At 44.9% G+C, this 22,046-nt stretch overlaps 1 protein-coding gene across 2 annotated transcripts in view; it reads right to left on the bottom strand.

The window, feature by feature from the left end:
- Positions 1-22,046, bottom strand: part of tead1a (TEA domain family member 1a) — a 121,047-nt gene that overhangs the window by 87,574 nt on the left and 11,427 nt on the right. The gene's annotated exons all lie outside the window — the stretch shown is intronic.

The raw sequence follows: 22,046 nt of genomic DNA, 5'->3' as shown, positions 1-22,046 counted from the left end.
TGACTGATAGGAGCGTGCCCTCCTTCTTCCAACACCTGACAGGGAGAGACGTCCTCATTGCCAGAAGAGACTGGTTCTCAGTGAGCACAGCTGGATGAAGCTCCAGTCCATTCACAGCTCCAAATGACATGACAAATAATAACACCATCCTTAGAGGTGCAGCTCTCGGCTTCTGCCGCAACACCACAAAGACCACTAACCAACCCCCCAGTCCTAACCAGGTTGCTCTGTCCTGTAAGACAGCAGTAACAAGGTCAGTGATGTGGCAGAGGACTGTTGCAACACTTCTTAACAAGACAGACACCGGCGGAGACACAGGCTATTCACAGATGTTCTGAGGTTTCTACTGAATACAAAACACACTGGCTAATTATCACTGGCTGTGAGATGAAATCAAAATGTCAGTCCATTCAACAGTTACCTAAGTCTGAGCAGATTACTACATACCACAACCCCCCTGACTGCACACCATGGAAATGCTCTTATTAGTGATATAAAGAGAGGGAGACGTAGGAACATGTGCCTTCCAGGGTTTAGAAAGGGCTGGAGTTATGACCCTGCATGTTATAACATAATACAAGGAGGCTGCACGCCCTAATGCAGGTCACTCTAAAGACTAATCAATTTAAGTGAATTTGACCAATATTAAACGCAGTATGTAGCTTCTTTTTGGAGTCTGACGTCTATCATTGTCTATCTAGAGCTAAACTGAATTCCACCACGATGAGTCATTCAGTTCAAGTTCAGTCAATACATATTACTAGTGACACCTTCAGATACATTTATTGTATGCTGGAAAACTGGGAACAAGAACATTAAATAGAAACCTTGTCTTAATTTTGTGCTAAATATTCAATGTAAAGATTGATAAAAAAAAAATCTGACTATCACACATTCCTGAACCATTTCATTCTAATAATTGAAACGGGTGTATACAAAAATATTATTATTTTCGTTCATCATACAATATTATTTGAAATCTGTAGTAGCAAACCACACAGAACAATTTCAATGTTCTTACTTATTGCTCCACCATGATGCAAAACACTGTGGCGCTGCATTTCCTTCAAAAACAAACCTAACACACAAATGGGAAATCAATTTTGACCGCATTAAAGCAAAAACATGTCGCTGTTTCCAGGCAACAACTTAATTTATGAATGGTTCTTGAAAGAATTATGTAAAAACAGAACATTTTGTTGAGGGAAAATAATATTCCGTTATAAAAAGCAACAGCCATAGTTGATCCACTTGTGCTCACACGATCCATGTATGTGTCATGTCTATAGTTCCGTCTACAGTTCTGAACTGTTGACAATGTCCAGCTATCGGGCTCTGAAGTGATCAGTAAACCCAAGCTAACCTGGCAGCATAGTAACTCTTTCAGGATTCAGGTCCAGTCAGACAGCTACAGTAACAGGCTACTTCACTACATGAGGAGAGGAGAGCGTGTGTGTCTCCCCTCCAGCAGTGTCATCTCATCCCACCCACGTGCTAATGACTTGGAGGTGAAACACAACCCTCTGGAAACTGTTGTTTGCTGTCCAACTGCCAGCCAGTGCAGATTTCCATTGGAGTGGTTCAAGTGAGGCTCGTCTCTGAACTATGGAGGAGTCAACAGCAATACTATAGTACTGTACACTGAGTGTACAAAACATTTGCTCTTTCTATGACATACATAGACTGACCAGGTGAATCCAGGTGAAAGATATGATCCCCTATTAAAATCAGTGTAGATGAAGTGGAGGAAACAGGTTAAAGGATTTTTAAGCCTTGAGACAATTGACGCTGTTCTGAGAGAAAAGGGGGTGCAATTAAATATTAGGAAGGTGTTCCTAATGATTTGTACACTGTGTAAATTCTGAACAGTTAAGGTTCTGTCAGAGAAATCAAAACTATTTTGTGCAATGTCCAGCTTTAAACGACAGTTTGTTGCTTAAAAGGTACATTTATGCCTGGACGAGTTAAGTATCGTCACTTATATGTGACTTTTAAAAATATATATTTTTTAATCGGATTAAATGACATTGAACCAACTTGGAATAGACATTGAAATGACGTCTGTGCCTAGTGGGGAAGGCATTGGTTGAAATTCTCCCGGAGAATCTGATGGTCTAGTCAGTTTGATCTCCTATAACACTAGCAAATCACGAGCCAATCAGCACAGAGCGTGGTTATGTTCCCAAAGCATAACATTGGTCCCACGTGGAGAAAAGAGTGTGCATCTCAGTAGGCTATGGATGGAGACCAGTGCACTGTGCATGTATCTGGTAACTTTTTTCCTGTGACAGGTACATTTGCTACAGCATAGCCTATATTATAGTCTTTAAACACAACGAGACTGATAGAACAGATCAAGACATTTAGTTTAAAATGTTGCTAAACTATTCTTTTTTCAAATGATAAATTAAGCAATGTGCACACAGCAATACGTGAGAATGTTCCAAAATGTAGGTAGTCGGAAAATACCATTCTAACGTACACCACGTGCCAGTGGTTTGTATGACAGAGATAGAAATAAATATCTGTTAAGCATTTTGAAAGATGAGAGATCTAAAGATGCAATAACTAGGATGTTACGCAGAATGCTAATTAGGCTAATCATTCATTGACCATGCGAGACATTGATTAAGCTAAACTTTATTAAAAGATACTGACTGGTTTTCTGATCCACGCTCCAAGATTCCATGAGATAGTTTGACAGTTTGTGGAGGAATTCTTCAGTTGTGCAAACCCACAGTTTCATCAGCTGTCTGGGTGGCTGGTCTCAGACGATCCTGCAGGTGAAGAAGCCGGATGTGGAGGTCCTGGGCTGGCATGGTTGCACGTGGTCTGTGGTTGTCAGGCCAGTTGGACGCACAGCCAACTTCTCTAAAATTACATTGGCGGCGGCTTATGGTAGAGAAATTAACATTTTCTTGCAACAGCTCTGGTAGACATTCCTGCAGTCAGCATGTCAATTGTACGCTCCCTAAAAACTTGAGACATATGTGGCATTGTGTTGTGACAAAACTGCACATTTTAGAGTGGCGTTTTATTGTCCCCAGCCCAAGGTGCACCTGTGTAATGATCCGAGCTACGCTCGGGCAAGCAATAGCCCCGAGACTGCCGCGCAGAAGAAATATCAGCCCATGGAGAGAAGGACAAGATTGATATTTACTCAACTTTTATGTTTTCCCTGTTAGTTAACAATGTTATCATAATACATCTGCTGCTTTGCATGATGTATTGTTGTCTCTACCTTCTTTCCCTTTGTGCCGTTGTCTGTGCCCAATAATGTTTGTGCTATGTTTTGTGCTGCTACCATGTGTTACTACCATGTTGTTGTCATGTTGTGTTGTTACCACGCTGTGTTGTCATGTGTTGCTGCCTTGCTATGTTGTTGTCTTAGGTCTCTCTTTATGTTGTGTTGTCTCTGTTGTCGTGATGTGTGTTTTGTCCTATATTTATATTTTATTTATGTTTTATTTTGCCTTTTGGTAGGCCGTCATTGCAAATAAGAATTTGTTCTTAACTGACTTGCCTAGTTAACGGTTAAATAAAATTAAAAGAAAAAAAATATACAACAAAAATCAGCTCCTCCCTCGGCTTTTCGGCCAACCACCTATGAGTCGAGAGCGCAGATGATGGGTCTTGGGGGAGCGCACAGACCAGTCGAAAGCACCAAATGTGGTGTAGTGAGCTGAGAATGGGTCCAGCGAGCGCACATGCAGCGGGGGTGCACAAATTGAACTTGAGTTTCAAGTGTGACTGAGTGAGCAGAACATTATTGCCGCACGCAAAGTATTAATTTGAGAGCAGAGATGTTTATTTTGAAGGAGATACAGTTGAAGTCGGAAGTTTATATACACTTAGGTTGGAGTCATTAAAACTCGTTTTTCAACCACTCCACAAATTTCTTGTTAACAAACTATAGTTTTGACCAGTCGGTTAGGACATCTACTTTGTGCATGACATAAGTAATTTTTCCAACAATTGTTTACAGACAGATTTTTTCACTTATAATTCACTGTATCACAATTCCAGTGGGTCAGAAGTTTACATACACTAAGTTGACTGTGCCTTTAAACAGCTTGGAAAATTTCAGAAAATTATGTAATGGCTTTGGAAGCTTCTAAAAGCTTCTATCTTCAAACTCAGTGCCTCTTTGCTTGACATCATGGGAAAATCAAAATAAATCAGCCAAGACCTCAGAAAAAAAATTGGAGACCTCCACAAGTCTGGTTCATCCTTGGGAGCAATTTCCAAATGCCTGAAGGTACCACGTTCATCTGTACAAACAATAGTACGCAAGAAAAAACACCATGGGACCACGCAGCCGGCATACCGCTCAGGAAGGAGATGCGTTCTGTCTCCTAGAGATGAACGTACTTTGGTGCGAAAAGTGCAAATCAATCCCAGAACAACAGCGAAGGACCTTGTGAAGATGCTGGAGGAAACATGTACAAAAATATCTATATCCACAGTAAAACGAGTCCTACATCGACATAACCTGAAAGGCCGCTCAGCAAGAAAGAAGCCACTGCTCCAAAACCGCCATAAAAAAGCCAGACTACGGTTTGCAACTGCACATGGGGACAAAAATCGTACTTTTTGGAGAAATGTCCTCTGGTCTGAGGAAACAAAAACAGAACTGTTTGACCATAATGACCATCATTATGTTTGGAGGAAAAAAGGGTCAATATCACACTTTACCAGTCTTAGCAAGCAGTCATCATCATGAATCAAGTCGACAATCTACTGGCAAATCCTTTTTAATCCTTGTCATATGAAGATAAATAATGAAGAAAAATTATAGATAAAACGTATCGGTGCTCATCGGCCATAAACATTACACAACAAGTCGGAAATCGCAAATTCAACAATGAGTGGTTTGGAAGGAATCAGTAGCTAACTGCAAGCATTGCAAAGCAATCACTAGCCTGCTATTCAGCTGTGTGGCCTCAAGTCTAAGATTAAGGGCCTCTTTTCCTAGTTTAAAATTATAAACATTCAACATTGGCCATGCTGTCAATTAAACATTTGTGCTGCGCTCAAAACAACTTAATTCGGAACTGCAAAATCTGAAATCAGTGAGTTCAAGACAACTGGGAACTCGGGAAAAACAAGCTAGGACTGGGAAAATACATTTTGAACTTTCATCCAACTCGGAATTGTAAATTCGGAACTCGGGCCTCTTTCTAGAGCTACAACCTGAAGATGACTGACGTCATCATGATTAAACTTTTTTCTTCTTTTTTTTCTCGAGTTCCCAGTTGTCTTGAAAGAACCATAAATCCAGAGAATGCCAGACTTTGATGACAAAGTTTAATGACAAAATTTGCCCACGAAGGACCACCGCACCACTTTCCTGTTCAAGTGAGCACAGCACAGCACAATAAGGTGAGTCCAAAAATGTCTTGTATGCTGCTGCATAAGTTATGTTATGTTGTCTCCCGGGTGGCGCAGTGGTCTAGGGCACTGCATCGCAGTGCTAGCTGCGCCACCAGAGTCTCTGGGTTCGCGCCCAGGCTGGGCTGGGTTCGCGCCCAGGCTCTGTCGCAGCCGGCCGCAACCGGGAGATCCGTGGGGCGACGCACAATTGGCATAGCGTCGTCCGGGTTAGGGAGGGTTTGGCCGGTAGGGAGGGTTTGGCCGGTAGGGATATCCTTGTCTCAGTATGTAAAAATTTAATAAAATGTATGCACTCTACTGTAAGTCGCTCTGGATAAGAGCGTCTGCTCTTGGCCGGTAGGGATATACTTGTCTCAGTATGTAAAAAATGTAATAAAATGTATGCACTCTACTGTAAGTCGCTCTGGATAAGAGCGTCTGCTAAATGACTAAAATGTAAATGTAAAAATGTAATATGCCAGGGAGATATGTATACTGTAGCTAAGTAGTACTAAGTGTATGTTGTGTAGTAAGCTGTTAGTAGCCCATGTGCCTCACCTTAGTAATTTGGTCTATTTTCCCCTCTTCATTTCACCTACTGTTCTGACTTGGTAGTGCACATGTAGCCTACAGCCTGTTTTTGAGAAATGTAATCATTGACTATTGTAAGAGCTTCATTGCCTGCTTATATGCCCCCTTTATTTATCCTACGGTTCTGACTTGGTGAACAGGGAGAACACTAAGAACGGCACATGTTCTGAATTCTGTCACAGCACATTTCAAAAGTGCTGAACAAAGTTACATTGACTACGTCCATCCTAGCTTGCACATTCATGTCTTAATTGCCTCTTATCCGCTTGTCGTCCCCTCATGCCATAGTTTGTACATCTCAATTGTCAATAGAAGCCACATTTGTTTAAGCAAGTCAGCCATATCTGTAAGGACTGACGCTGGGAGACGAGAAGCAAGTACAAGGAGTGAACATTTAATGGATAATAGACAAGAAACAAACAAGGACAGCGTCTGGTCGGGGGAAAACATAACGACATCAATGCTGACACGGGGAACAAACTGAGGAGCAGACAGATATCGAGGGGCAATCAACAAAGTAAAGGAGTCCAGGTGAGTCCAATGAGCGCTGATGCGCGTAATGATGGTGACAGGCGTGCGTAATGAAGGGCAGCCTGGCGTCATCGAGCGCCAGAGAGGGGAAGCAGGAGAAGGCGTGACAATATCAGCTACATTTTTTTTAAAGGCAGTAAATGAATTGGAATTAACTGTTTCGCTGCCAGAAAAGGCTCCGGGGATAGCCAGGTGTAGCAGTGGTAAGGTGTTGGGACTGCTGTTGGGATAGCTTTATGTAAGCCTTAACAGTTTGTGGGCACCATTTGTCACCATTATAGTGCAATTAATGTATTGTTTAGTGTTGTGGCTTTGCTGGCATGCATACCACAATGGGTTTTTTCTTCCCCCCACCAAGATTTACATGCTAAAATCGCCACTGGTGGTACTGAGGGTTTGATGCTGTATGCAGGCATTGTTATTAGGACATTTGTCATGTAGAGAGGATGACATGTTATTGACTTTGACAAACTGCCGTCTGTCTATTTGGTTAGAAAGATGGTTCTTTACAGAGGATGGTTGAATGTGTACAAGTAGGTTAAGTAGGTTAGGTACAGCTCACCTCAGTTCCACATAGTATTTTATCACCTATTTGGCTAAATTATGATCCATTATAATCCACTTGATAAAGCAGCAGTTAAATGGACTGTTACCTTGAATGCAACACTAAGAGGTAAAAACATTTAAACTCCAATTGAATTCTGTCTATGCCATTTCCTGACATCATATTTTACTATCTCTCTCACTGCAGTTGTTCTCAGGAGACGGGTCAGTGTGTTAGTAGAGAACAAGGTGGAGTCCGACAAGGTGGAGTCAGATCAGGTTTCTACTTCATCGCCCTGGACCACTAAACCTACGAGGCAGAGGACGCCAAGTTTGGACCTGTGAGTCACCTTTGTGACCTTGACGTAACTTTTTTCTTAGGCTTTTGCGATCATGGGTGTTCCCTAACTCATCTATAGCCTTACACAAGCAACTACTGTATGTATCCCTCCACCTTCTACAGTGGAGTCCTGACCAGGGGTATCAAATTCCAATGTCTATGTACCTGTTGTGTTGGCGTAGTTACCAGCCCAATGGGAGGCGGTGTTGATGACAGTGATGCGTCCCAGTGTGATCTCATCAGACAGTCGCTGTGCCAACACCATGCCTGATGACAACCAGATGATATTCCTCCACCCTGGATCCCAGTAAATGCACACCTAGTCTCGGTCTCGGTATATGTTTGTTGCGCGTAAAAGCGTGAGCAATGGGTCTGTATATGCAGGTGCGTGTGTAGTGTAGGATATACATTGCGTATAGGAGTCTACTCTTAGTCTGTATACACCCTGTATTACAGGCCTGTGTTTTGTGACATCCCTCCCTCTTTCTCATCTCCTCAGATAGGTGGTGCTCAGTGGAGGCTGCTGAGGGGAGAACTGCTCACAATAATGGCTGGAACGGAGCGAATAGAATGGAATCATACATGGAACCCATGTGTTTGTTGTATTTGTTACCATTCCACCTATTCCGCTCCAGCCATTACCACGAGCCCATCCTCCCCAAATAAAGGTGCCACAAACCTCCTGTGGTGGTGCTCACCAGACCAGTGTTTAGAGGCAGGGATGGACTGAGATTGCTCCTCTATTCTGCACTCAGTGATGTCCAGTCCCCATAAACACTCAGACACGGTTAGTTCCCATTCCCCCATAAACACTCATCGACACGGTTAGTTCCCATTCTCTCACACACACACAGTTAAACACCTAGTGTTGTGATTCAGCCCTTTGACTCCATACTAAATCTTATTCCATCTTCTGTATCTTTCTGCACTCTATATAGATTGTGCTGATGCTACACTGTGAGAACCTGGAAATCATCAGTGGTTCTGAGGGAGGCGACGTGGCCGCCAACAGTGCCTGGGACACGTTCCAGCATTACCACTGTCTGGAGAACAGCCAGAGTGTGGTCAAGACCCCCTCCACAGACATCTGCCATAACTTATCTTTAGCGTGTCAGCTCTTCTGCACCAGGGAGGTAAAGGTATGGCACCGCACTCACAACAGTCATGTATGACCTCTTAAATATCCTTAGATATACTTATGCTCATTTATGTGTTTCTTAATTAACCTCTAACGAGCCTCTACCCCGGGTCCGGGATCACCCCCCACCCCCCCACACACTGATTAGCATAGCTAGCATAGCTTCACAAGTAGATACAGTGAGGGAAAAAAGTATTTGATCCCCTGCTGATTTTGTACGTTTGCCCACTGACAAAGAAATGAACAGTCTATAATTTTAATGGTAGGTTTATTTGAACAGTGAGAGACAGAATAACAACAAAAATATCCAGAAAAACGCATGTCAAAAATGTTATAAATTGATTTGCATTTTAATGAGGGAAATAAGTATTTGACCCCCTCTCAATCAGAAAGATTTCTGGCTCCCAGGTGTCTTTCATACAGGTAACGAGCTGAGATTAGGAGCACACTCTTAAAGGGAGTGCTCCTAATCTCAGTTTCTTACCTGTATAAAAGACACCTGTCCACAGAAGCAATCAATCAATCAGATTCCAAACTCTCCACCATGGCCAAGACCAAAGAGCTCTCCAAGGATGTCAGGGACAAGATTGTAGATCTACACAAGGCTGGAATGGGCTACAAGACCATTGCCAAGCAGCTTGGTGAGAAGGTGACAACAGTTGGTGCGATTATTCGCAAATGGAAGAAAAAAAAACAACTGTCAAACTCCCTTGGCCTAGGGCTCCATGCAAGATCTCAACTCGTGGAGTTGCAATGATCATGAGAATGGTGAGGAATCTGCCCAGAACTAAACAGGAGGATCTTGTCAATGATCTCAAGGCAGCTGGGACCATAGTCACCAAGAAAACAATTGGTAACACACTACGCCGTGAAGGACTGAAATCCTGCAGCGCCCGCAAGGTCCCCCTGCTCAAGAAAGCTCATATACATACCCGTCTGAAGTTTGCCAATGAACATCTGAATGATTCAGAGGACAACTGGGTGAACGTGTTGTGGTCAGACGAGACCAAAGTGGAGTTCTTTGGCATCAACTCAACTTGCCGTATTTGGAGGAGGAGGAATGCTGCCTATGACCCCAAGAAACCATCCCCACCGTCAAACATGGAGGTGGAAACATTATGCTTTGGGGGTGTTTTTCTGCTAAGGGGACAGGACAACTTCACCGCATCAAAGGGACGATGGACGGGGCCATGTACCGTCAAATCTTGGGTGAAAACCTCCTTCCCTCAGCCAGGGCATTGAAAATGGGTCGTGGATGGGTATTCCAGCATGACAATGACCCAAAACACACGGCCAAGGCAACAAAGGAGTGGCTCAAGAAAAAGCACATTAAGGTCCTGGAGTGGCCTAGCCAGTCTCCAGACCTTAATCCCATAGAAAATCTGTGGAGGGAGCTGAAGGTTCGAGTTGCCAAACGTCAGCCTCGAAATCTTAATGACTTGAAGAAGATCTGCAAAGAGGATTGGGACAAAATCCCTCCTGAGATGTGTGCAAACCTGGTGGCCAACTACAAGAAACATCTGACCTCTGTGATTGCCAACAAGGGTTTTGCCACCAAGTACTAAGTCATGTTTTGCAGAGGGGTCAAATACTTATTTCCCTCATTAAAATGCAAATCAATTTATAACATTTTTGACATGCGTTTTTCTGGATTTTTTTTTTGATATTCTGTCTCTCACTGTTCAAATAAACATACCATTAAAATTACAGACTGATCATTTCATTGTCAGTGGGCAAACGAACAAAATCAGCAGGGGATCAAATACTTTTTTCCCTCACTGTAGTAGCATCTAAATATCATTAAATCACAAGTCCAAGACACCAGATGAAAGATACAGATCTTGTGAATAAAGCCACCATTTCAGATTTTTAAAATGTTTTACAGGGAAGATAAAATATGTAAATCTATTAGCTAAACACGTTAGCAAAATACACCACTTTTCTAACTCCATCAGTTTCTTACTACTTCAGGTGCTATCACCAATTCGGCTAAACTAAGATATTGATAGCCACTAACCAAGAAAAAACCTCTTCAGATGACAGTCTGATAACATATTTATGGTATAGGATAGGTTTTGTTAGAAAAAAGTGCATATTTCAGGTAGAAATCACAGTTTACAATTGCACCGACCATCACAAGACGACTAGAATTACTATAGAGAGCAACGTGTATGACCAATTTACTCTTAATAAAACATTTCATAAGAATAGACAAAGCATAGCAATGGAAAGACCCAGATCTTGTGATTCCAGACAATATTTCAGATTTTCTAAGCGTTTTACAGCGAAAACACAATAAATCGATAAGTTAGCATACCACATGTGAAAACGTTACCAGAGCATCGATTCCAGCCAAAGAGCGCTATAACGTAATCACCGCCAAAATATATTAATTTTTTCACTAACCTTCTCAGAATTCTTCCGATGACACTCCTGTAACATCATTTTACAACATACATATACAGTTTGTTCGAAAATGTGCATATTTAGCCATACAAAACCGTGGTTATACAATGGAAATAGTCACAACTCAAGCATCAAAATGAGGGACGTCAGCTTTCAGAGTGATCTAGTTTAATCGAAAGCTAATCATATACTTGACTAAAAAATACAGGGTTGACAGGAATCGAAAGACAAATTAGTTCTTAATGCAACCGCTGACTTACATTTTTAAAATTATCCTTACTTTTCAATACAGGGTTCGCCAAGTGAAGCTATACCAAACAAAATGGCGAAATATGCGTTTAAAATATTTCGACAGAACAACGATTTATCATATTAAATATTGCTTACTTTGAGCTGTTCTTCCATCAGATTCTTGGGCAATGTATCCTTTCTATGTTATAAACTTATTTTGGTCGATAGATGTCCTCTGTCCTTCGAAATGTCCACTAACAACGACCGAGACCCCGAAACGTTCCCAAAGCTAAAAAGTGCACGACAAAGAAATTCCTCAGAATCGCACTAAACGGATATAAATTGCTATAAAACGGTTCAAATTAACTACATTATGATGTTTTTAACAACTATAACGAGTAAAAACATGACCAGACAAATATTACTGGTTAAACAACGATTTGGAATGAGGCAAGTCCGATGTCCATCCTGCTTGTGACGCGCCAAGAAAAGAGAGTGTACTTCCACGTTTTCTTGTTTTATAGTGGCTGTGATTGTGCAATAGACTCCATTCAAAACGTGATGACGTACAGACACCCAGAGGAAGACGTAGGCAGTGTCGGTTTCTTCATAGCATTCACTGTCGCCTTAAAAACAGACTCCAGATCAGGGGTAAAAATTTCTGAAATCTGACCCCTGTCATGAAAAGTGCTGTAGATATTGTTCTGTACCACTCAGAGACAAAATTCCAACGGCTATAGAAACTAGAAAGTGTTTTCTATCCAATAATAACAATAATATGCATATTGTACGATCAAGAATTTAGCACGAGGCAGTTTAATTTGGAGACCCAAATATGCTAATGCGGAACAGCACCCCCTATAGTTCCAAGAAGTTTTTAAAGGTCTAAGGAAGGTCTATCTTATGGCTCAATAATACTGATGAATGGCGTAGATTGTACACCTCTGCCCAGTCACATATTGAGGCAAACATGCAACAGCTCTGTGCATTTTATATTTTCTCGATTTCTTGCATTCTTTTTCCGTGCCTCCTAAAACCCCATCAGAGGAGAGGACCCAAGGTTCCTCCCCTCAGACCTCCAAAGGGGTTTGAGAAGAATGCGAGTAGCGAGGACGTGAGGAGTTGAGCTGAGATTAATTGGGACAGAGCTAACGTGATTGTTTTAGGTGGAATCTTATGTTGAATGATACATTTGTTATCTGTTTGCACGTATATCTTTGTTCTACTTGTACTCTTTCCACAAATAGCTCTGGCTTGCTGATAACATCTGATCTGATCAAACTTCCTATGCGATTTGACTCCTGTGTTACTGCCTGTACTCAATAAAACGTCCAATGCCAAATTGAAATAATTTGACCATGTAATTTGATAGACAATGGTAGCTTCCAATCAGACAATTACTATTAAACAAATCTGTTTTCCTTAGTTAAATGTTTGGTGAATGCAGGGCATTGATTTGTCCTCAGTCCTCCTTTGAATACTGTGTGTACTATGAGTTTAGCTGGTTAAATTCTTGTTTACATTCTATTTTTTGGCACTGGTTAAGTATTGTTAATGTAGCAGATTCTCCCCTTCGTGTCTCCATATAATTCAAAATCCCCATGTGCTGTGTGTGTGTGTGCCATTGGGATAAAAAAAATACCCTTAATATCGGATCTTTCATCTTTCATCAGGGTAGGTAGCATAAACGTAACCACATTCAAATCCATATGTTACATTGGTATACACATCAAAAGTCCCAATACAAAGTTACCTCACTTTTCTCTTTTTGGCGTTTTTACATAAAACAGAATTCCAAAGAATGCCGAAGTCAGGTCAGAAAATGTTTTTCCAGGGTGTGATGTTATATGGAGGAACCGGCAAGCCAGCCTATTCCTTATTATGTAAACTCCAACAGAAATAACTTCAAAATGTAGAACTTCAAATTAAACCAAATAGTTTACACTCATGACTACTGGTTTCAATTAAATTTTCAGCCAACTTACAAGCTTGCTAGCCAACTAGCCTGCTAACTTTAGCCCTACTTGCCTTCTAACGTTACGGTAGCACTGAATGAGTCAGCTAATTTCTATCCACACTAGCTTACAGCTATATTGAAGTAAACCAAAGTTTTGTAAATACATAATGGCATCTAAACAAATGTCAAAGAATGTTAGCTATATGCCGTTAGCGTTAGCTATTTAGACAACTAGCTATTAGCCTAGCCAACCACCACGGTTATAGTCGGCAAGCTAGAGCCCAACCACTGGAGACCAGCTAGAACACAACTAAAACAAAACCCCAGATCAAAAGCAAACAGAGAGCAGAAACAGATTGATGGCCGAGGCCATCCAATGGTAAAACTTTTAAGACTGCAGGCTGAGTTAGCTACCAAAGTGAGGGGGCGCTTCACCGGGCCAAGGGAGTGTCAGGGAAATCAAATAGCTATATAGCGAGAGAAATAAAAATGATCGTGACTATAACTAATTTACTACGTTTTTGATCACACTGCTGAGTAAAAACTCATGCTTCCTACCCTTTAACTAGCCCACAAGTCCTTCCTTTCCTTCGACGTCGTGATCGTTATGCCATTATTATGTGTACCCACATGTTACTCTCAACAACGGAGTCATTATATTTACCTGGCTTAAATTATGGGCAGGGCCTAGTGTATGATTAATTAATTTCTTAGATCAGCCAAATTATGCCCATATTCTCGACCAATTCTTTAATACATTGGGATTAACGCCCTCATATCATGCAAACATATAACAGACACTTTGTGGAAAGGTGAAGAAAAACAATAAGCTAGTGATGGACTATGGTGTTGCTGGCTAACAAGTAATTAGCTAGCTAGCTAACTTTAGCAAGTAGATTAATCTCAACTCAAGGTATAGCATAGCCATTTAATTTATTTCCCAATTACTTTGTTTGTTCCAAGTTTCCCAAGTTGTTCGGTACTTACTGTTCAAGCCGGCTAGCAAGCTAAACAGACGGCTCTGAAGCGCATCAAGACTCAACCAATCCCACGACAACACTGGACTGGCCAAGGGCAAGCATTTGTTAGTTCGTCCATCACTCCAGTGAAAGTGACCAATGTAAGGTTTCTCGACATGCACCTGCTTCTAAGGCCGCCCCCCAACAGCCTGAAATCCAATCTAGAAAACCACAGCTACAAAGCCAAAATCAAGAGAACAAAAATTTGCCTTTTGGTCTTAATTTAAGGTTAGGCATAAGATTAGCAGTGTGGTTAGGGTTAAGGTTAGGTTTAAAATCACATTTTAACAAGATACATTGTAGAAATAGGTGGGGATTATGACTTTGTGGCAACTAGTGACGACCAGAAAAAAGATACATTGAAAGCCAAGAGGTGCCAAGACTTGAGAGCGAGCAACTTGAGAAATTGAGAGTGTAAACTTGGCAAAGACAATTTGATGCTTTTTACACGTTTTAACCATGTTTCTTTGCTTAGGTTCAATTATTTTTTTTATTCAGACATTTTTCTTTTTGATCTGCAACAATGATATTCAGCTCGCCCAAACTCACACATCCTCTGCTCTCTCGAGCAAATTTCTGCGCTCTTGACTGGTCTGTGTGCTCGCAGCACTCATCCTCTGCTCGCGGCATTCATCCTGGATTTTAGAGGCTGATTTGATGCGATATAGGTTCTGCAGTTTCAAAGTTGTCGATCCTTGCCAAACATCTCTTAAAAAGGACCCCTTGAGCGCTATTTGAAAATACAACTTTTACAGCATGAAAAAACCATATGCACTGGTGACACTCAAAGCATAAATATTTAAACTCAAAGTGTGCCATTCTGTTATTTTAATTCATTAGAGTTACAGTGCCTTCAGAAAGTATTCGCAAACCAAGACTTTTTCCACATTGTGTTACAGCTTGAACTTAATTGATTTGTCACCACACACACACACACACACACACACACACACACACACACACACACAATGTCAAAGTGGAATTAGGTTTTCCTCCCCAATTTTTTTTAATTAAAAATTAAAAGCTGACATTTCTTGAGTCAATCAGTATTGAACCCATTTGTTATGACAAGACTAAAATTTGCTAAACAAGTCACATAATACGCTGCATGGACTTTTGAATGACTACCTCATCTCTGTAACCCACACATACAATTATCTGTAAGGTCACTCAGTTGAACTTCAAACACAGACTCAATCACAAAGACCAGGGAGGTTTTCCAATGCCTCGCAAAGAAGGGCACCTATTGGTAGATGGGATAAAAAAAATACAAAATTGAAGCAGACACTGAATATCCCTTTAAGCATGGTTATTAATTAATTACACTTAATTACACTTTGGATGATGTATCAATACACCCAGTCTGTAACGGATTTCCTCCTCCTCTTCATCCGAAGAGGAGGAGCAGGGATTCGACCAAAACGCAGCGTTGTGAAATGACATATTATTTATTTAAACAAGACAAAAAACGAACTATACTTGATACTAAACAAAATAACAAAACGATGTAGACAGACCTGGACGTAAGAACTTACATGTAACGAAGAACGCACGAACAGGAAAAATGACTACACAAAACGAACAAACAAACAAACCGAAACAGTCCCGTGTGGCGCGACAAACACAGACACAGGAGACAACCACCCACAACAAACAATGTGAAACTACCTACCTTAATATGGTTCTCAATCAGAGGAGATGAAAACCACCTGCCTCTAATTGAGAACCATATCAGGTCACCCATTAACCAACATAGAAACACATAACATAGAATGCCCACCCACACTCACGCCCTGACCGACTAACACATACAAAAACAACAGAAAACAGGTCAGGAACGTGACATAACACCCCCCTCAAGGTGCGTACTCCGGACGCACCACCAAAAGTCTAGGGGAGGGTCTGGGTGGGCATCTGACCACGGTGGTGGCTCAGGCTCTGGGCGAGGTCCCCACCCCACCATAGTCAATCCCAGCTTCCGTATCCCCCTCCGAATGACCACCCTCCTATTCAACCCACCTAAATTAAGGGGCAACACCGAGATAAGGGGCAGAACCGGGATAAGGGGCAGCTCCGGACTGAAGGACTGCAGCTCCGGACTGAGGGGCAGCACCGGGACAAGGGGCAGCACCGGGACAAGGGGCAGCACCGGGACAAGGGGCAGCTCCGGACTGAGGGACGGCAGCTCCGGACTGAGGGACGGCAGCTCCGGACTGAGGGACGGCAGCTCCGGACTGAGGGACGGCAGCTCCGGACTGAGGGACGGCAGCTCCGGACTGAGGGACGGCAGCTCCGGACTGAGGGACGGCAGCTCCTGGCTGGCTGACGGCTCTGGCAGCTCCTGGCTGGCTGACGGCTCTGGCAGCTCCTGGCTGGCTGACGGCTCTGGCAGCTCCTGGCTGGCTGACGGCTCTGGCAGCTCCTGGCTGGCTGACGGCTCTGGCAGCTCCTGGCTGGCTGACGGCTCTGGCAGCTCCTGGCTGGCTGACGGCTCTGGCTGGTCATGGCTGGCTGACGGCTCTGGCTGGTCATGGCTGGCTGACGGCTCTGGCTGGTCATGGCTGGCTGACGGCTCTGGCTGGTCATGGCTGGCTGACGGCTCTGGCTGGTCATGGCTGGCTGACGGCTCTGGCTGGTCATGGCTGGCTGACGGCTCTGGCTGGTCATGGCTGGCTGACGGCTCTGGCTGGTCATGGCTGGCTGACGGCTCTGGACGGTCATGGCTGGTTGACGGCTCTGGACGGTCATGGCTGGCTGACGGCTCTGGACGGTCATGGCTGGCTGACGGCTCTGGACGGTCATGGCTGGCTGACGGCTCTGGACGGTCATGGCTGGCTGACGGCTCTGGACGGTCATGGCTGGCTGACGGCTCTGGACGGTCATGGCTGGCTGACGGCTCTGGACGCTCATGGCTCGCTGACGGCTCTGGACGCTCATGGCTGGCTGACGGCTCTGGACGCTCATGGCTGGCTGACGGCTCTGGACGCTCATGGCTGGCTGACGGCTCTGGACGCTCATGGCTGGCTGACGGCTCTGGACGCTCATGGCTCGCTGGCGGCTCATGGCTCGCTGGCGGCTCTGGCAGATCCTGTCTGGTTGGCGGCTCTGGCAGATCCTGTCTGGTTGGCGGCTCTGGCAGATCCTGTCTGGTTGGCGGCTCTGGCAGATCCTGTCTGGTTGGCGGCTCTGGCAGATCCTGTCTGGTTGGCGGCTCTGGCAGATCCTGTCTGGTTGGCGGCTCTGGCAGATCCTGTCTGGTTGGCGGCTCTGGCAGATCCTGTCTGGTTGGCGGCTCTGGCAGATCCTGTCTGGTTGGCGGCTCTGGCAGATCCTGTCTGGTTGGCGGCTCTGGCAGATCCTGTCTGGTTGGCGGCTCTGGCAGATCCTGTCTGGTTGGCGGCTCTGGCAGATCCTGTCTGGCTGGCGGCTCTGGCAGATCCTGTCTGGTTGGCGGCTCTGGCAGATCCTGACTGACGAATGGCTCTAGCGGCTCCTGACTGACGAACGGCTCTGACGGCTCGGGACAGACGGGCGGCTCTAATGGCTCGGGACAGACGGATGGCTCTAATGGCGCTGGGTAGATGGATGGCTCAGATGGCGCTGGGTAGACGGATGGCTCAGATGGCGCTGGGTAGACGGATGGCTCAGGTGGCGCTGGGCAGACGGATGGCTCAGGTGGCACTGGGCAGACGGGCAGCTCTGGCCGGATGAGGCGCACTGTAGGCCTGGTGCGTGGTGCCGGAACTGGAGGCACCGGGCTAAGGACACGCACCTTCAGGCTAGTGCGGGGAACAACAACAGGGCACACTGGACTCTCAAGGCGTACTATAGGCCTGGTGCGTGGTACCGGCACTGGTGGTACCGGGCTGAGGGCACACACATCAGGGCGAGTACGGGGAGAAGGAACAGTGCGTACAGGGTTCTGGAGACGCACAGGAGGCTTAGTGCGTGATGCCGGAACTGGAGGCACTGGGCTGGAGACACGCACCATAGGGAGAGTGCGTGGAGGAGGAACAGGGCTCTGGAAACGCACTGGAAGCCTGGTGCGTGGTGTAGGCACTGGTGGTACTGGGCTGGGGCGGGGAGGTAGCGCCGGAAATACCGGACCGTGCAGGCGTACTGGCTCCCTTGAGCATTGAGCCTGCCCAACCTTACCTGGTTGAATGCTCCCCGTCGCCCGACCAGTGCGGGGAGGTGGAATAAACCGCACCGGGCTATGTAGGCGAACCGGGAACACCATGCGTAAGGCTGGTGCCATGTATGCCGGCCCGAGGAGACGCACTGGAGACCAGACGCGTTGAGCCGGCTTCATGGCACCTGGCTCAATGCTCACTCTAGCCCTACCAGTGCGGGGAGGTGGAATAACCCGCACCGGGCTATGAACACGTACAGGAGACACCGTGCGCTCTACTGCGTAACACGGTGTCTGCCCGTACTCCCGCTCTCCACGGTTAGCCTGGGAAGTGGGCGCAGGTCTCCTACCTACCCTTGGCCCACTACCTCTTAGCCCCCCCCCCAATAAATTTTTGGGGTTTCTTCACGGGCTTCCAGCCACGTCTCCTTGCTGCCTCCTCATACCACCGCTCTTGGGCTCTCGCTGCCTCCATCTCCTCACGAGCGCGGCGATATTCCCCAATGTGAGCCCAGTGTCTTTTTCCCTCCAATACTTCCTCCCATGTCCAGGATTCCTGTTTAGTATTGGACCTCTGCTCGAACTCACGCTGCTTGGTCCGGGTTTGGTGGGTGGTTCTGTAACGGATTTCCTCCTCCTCTTCATCCGAAGAGGAGGAGCAGGGATTCGACCAAAACGCAGCGTTGTGAAATGACATATTATTTATTTAAACAAGACAAAAAACGAACTATACTTGATACTAAACAAAATAACAAAACGATGTAGACAGACCTGGACGTAAGAACTTACATGTAACGAAGAACGCACGAACAGGAAAAATGACTACACAAAACGAACGAACAAACAAACCGAAACAGTCCCGTGTGGCGCGACAAACAGACACAGGAGACAACCACCCACAACAAACAATGTGAAACCACCTACCTTAATATGATTCTCAATCAGAGGAGATGAAAACCACCTGCCTCTAATTGAGAACCATATCAGGTCACCCATTAACCAACATAGAAACACATAACATAGAATGCCTACCCACACTCACGCCCTGACCGACTAACACATACAAAAACAACAGAAAACAGGTCAGGAACGTGACACAGTCACTACAAAGATACAGGCGTCCTTCCTAACTCATTTGGGGGAGAGGAAGGAAACAACTCAGGGATTTCACCATGAGGCCAATGGTGACTTTAAAACAGTTAATGGCTGTTATAGGAGAACTGAGGATGGATCAACAACATTGTAGTTACTCCACAATACTAACTCAATTGACAGAGTGAAAAAAGGAAGCCTGTACAGAAGAAAAAAACATTTTACAAAACATATATCCTTGTTTGCAAAAAGGCACTAAAGCAATACTGCAAAAAAATTGGCAAAGCAATTCATTTTTGGTCCTGAATACAAAGTGTTATGTTTGGGGAAAATCCAATAATGTCGGACTGCTCTAAATTGCTAGTTGGGTCATTGGGTGGGGGCATTCCTCTGAATTGGGTCTAGGGGTGTCTGGATCGAATCTGGTTGATTTAAATGGACCTTAAAGCAGACTCTGCTTCCCCCATGTATTGTCCATAGATCTGTGAGCAGGCCTACTTCCTCCAGGTATTGTGTTACTGCTGGGTTTCATATAAGCACAACTCCTATTGTTCTTCAGGCAGCTATATCGTTGAGTCAAAGCCCTCTATTAGGTGTCATCTTCCTGGGGCGTCACCCTCAGCAATAGGGCTTTATACATTTGACTGAATAGGCTCTACCAGGAAAGACAGGCCTGGAGGTTGGAGTAATATCAACATGCTCCAAGAAGTGTGAACTCCAGAGCAGCCTGCTGAGTGTTTGAGTAGGATCCTTCCTTGACACTCCGCAGGGTTAGGAGCACGTGGTTTCAAAGAGGGCTGTGAACCCGGTGTGTCCCTGGGCTAAACACTGATACAACATCCGTTAGATAACAGTAACGGTGCTCAGGACGCAACAAATAGACCTTTTCAGCGCCGCATAATGAAAAGTACAAACCCAATATATTTAAATAGTCAAAGACACCTTTTATTAACCGAAAGAAGTGCAACATAGAGTGATGGGGGCTTCTTTTCTTTTAGACTACATCTGACCTCTTGTAAAGTAAATTTGTCAAAAGAGCTTAGATATCCACTGAAATAGTCTGATACCATATTCCTGTGTATCATAACTGTCAGTACTTAACCAACGTTGCAGTACAGTAAAATAGTAGCATAGTGCCAATACCACTGCAGGAACCAAAAATTGTCCTCAATGTATCTGCTATAATAAGGTATTTTTCTTTACTTGTGGTATAAGCAGTACATGTTGTCAATACTACTGTACTGTACTCAGTCGATGGAAAGGAAGTAGTTGAAGCCTGGATTTCCCATTTCAGAACAGGTCAAAAACTGTTTGTTTTAGCTTCATGCTCTGACTCATGCATTGACGGATGGTTAGCATATTGCTCTCATGACACATGGTTCGTGGGTCCCTATCATCTGTAGGCTAAACAGCTAACAGGATCTATCACTCTCTCTCCACTGGGATTCTCTGCCTCTAACCCTATTACGGGCCTGAGTCACTGGCTTACTGGTGCTCTTCCATGCCGTCCCTAGGAGGGGTGCGTCACTTGAGTGGGTTGAGTCACTGACGAGATCTTCCTGTCCGGGTTGGCGCCCCCCTCGAGTTCGTGCCGTGGGGGAGATCTTCATGGGCTATACTCAGCCTTGTCTTAGGGTAGTAGGTTGGTGGTTGAAGATATCCCTCTAGTGGTGTGGGGGCTGTGCTTTGGAAAAGTGGGTGGGATTATATCCTGCCTAGTTGGCCCTGTCCGGGGGTATCGTCGGACGGAACCAGTGTATCCCGATCCCTCCTGTATGTATGCTGCAATAGTTTATGTGTCGGGGGGCTAGGGTCAGTCTGTTATATGTGGAGTATTTCTCCTGTCTTATCTGGTGTCCTGTGTGAATTTAAGTATGCTCCCTCTAATTCTCTCTCTCTATCTATCTATCTTCTCTCAGAGCACCTGAGCCCTAAGACCACGCCTCAGGACTACTTGGCCTGATGACTCCTTGCTGTCCCCAGTCCTCCTGGTCGTGCTGCTGCTCCAGCTTCAACTGTTCTGCCTGTGGCTATGGAACCCTGACCTGTTCACTGGACGTGCTACCTTGTCCCGGACCTGCTGTTTTGGACTCTCTCTCTATCGCACCTGCTGTCTCTAACTCTGAATGATCGGCTATGAAAAGCCAACTGACATTTACTCCTGAGGTGCTGACCTGTTGCACCCTCTACAACCACTGGGATTATTATTATCTGACCCTGCTGGTCATCTATGAACGTTTGAACATCTTGGCCATGTTCTGTTATAATCTCCACCCGGCACAGCCAGAAGAGGACTGGCCACCCCTCAGAGCCTGGTTCCTCTCTAGGTTTCTTCCTAGGTTTTGGCCTTTCTAGGGAGTTTTTCCTAGCCACTGTGCTTCTACATCTGCATTGCTTGCTGTTTGGGGTTTTAGGCTGGGTTTCTGTACAGCACTTTGAGATATCAGCTGATGTAAGAAGGGATATATAAATACATTTGATTTGACTACAGCTTGGCGTTTAACACCATAGTGCCCACAAAGCTCATCACTAAGCTAAGGACCCTGGGACTAAACACCTCCCTCTGCTACTGGATCCTGGACTTCCTGACGAGCCGCCCCCAGGTGGTACGGGTAGGTAGCAATACACCTGCCACGCTGATCCTCAACCCTCAGGGGTACGTAGTTAGTACCATCCTGTACTCCCTGTTCACC

Source organism: Salvelinus alpinus, chromosome 9 (assembly GCF_045679555.1).
Source record: "Salvelinus alpinus chromosome 9, SLU_Salpinus.1, whole genome shotgun sequence".
NCBI lineage: Eukaryota > Metazoa > Chordata > Actinopteri > Salmoniformes > Salmonidae > Salvelinus > Salvelinus alpinus.
Note: the sequence above shows the minus strand (reverse complement) of the source record. Positions and strands in the feature narration are given on the sequence as shown.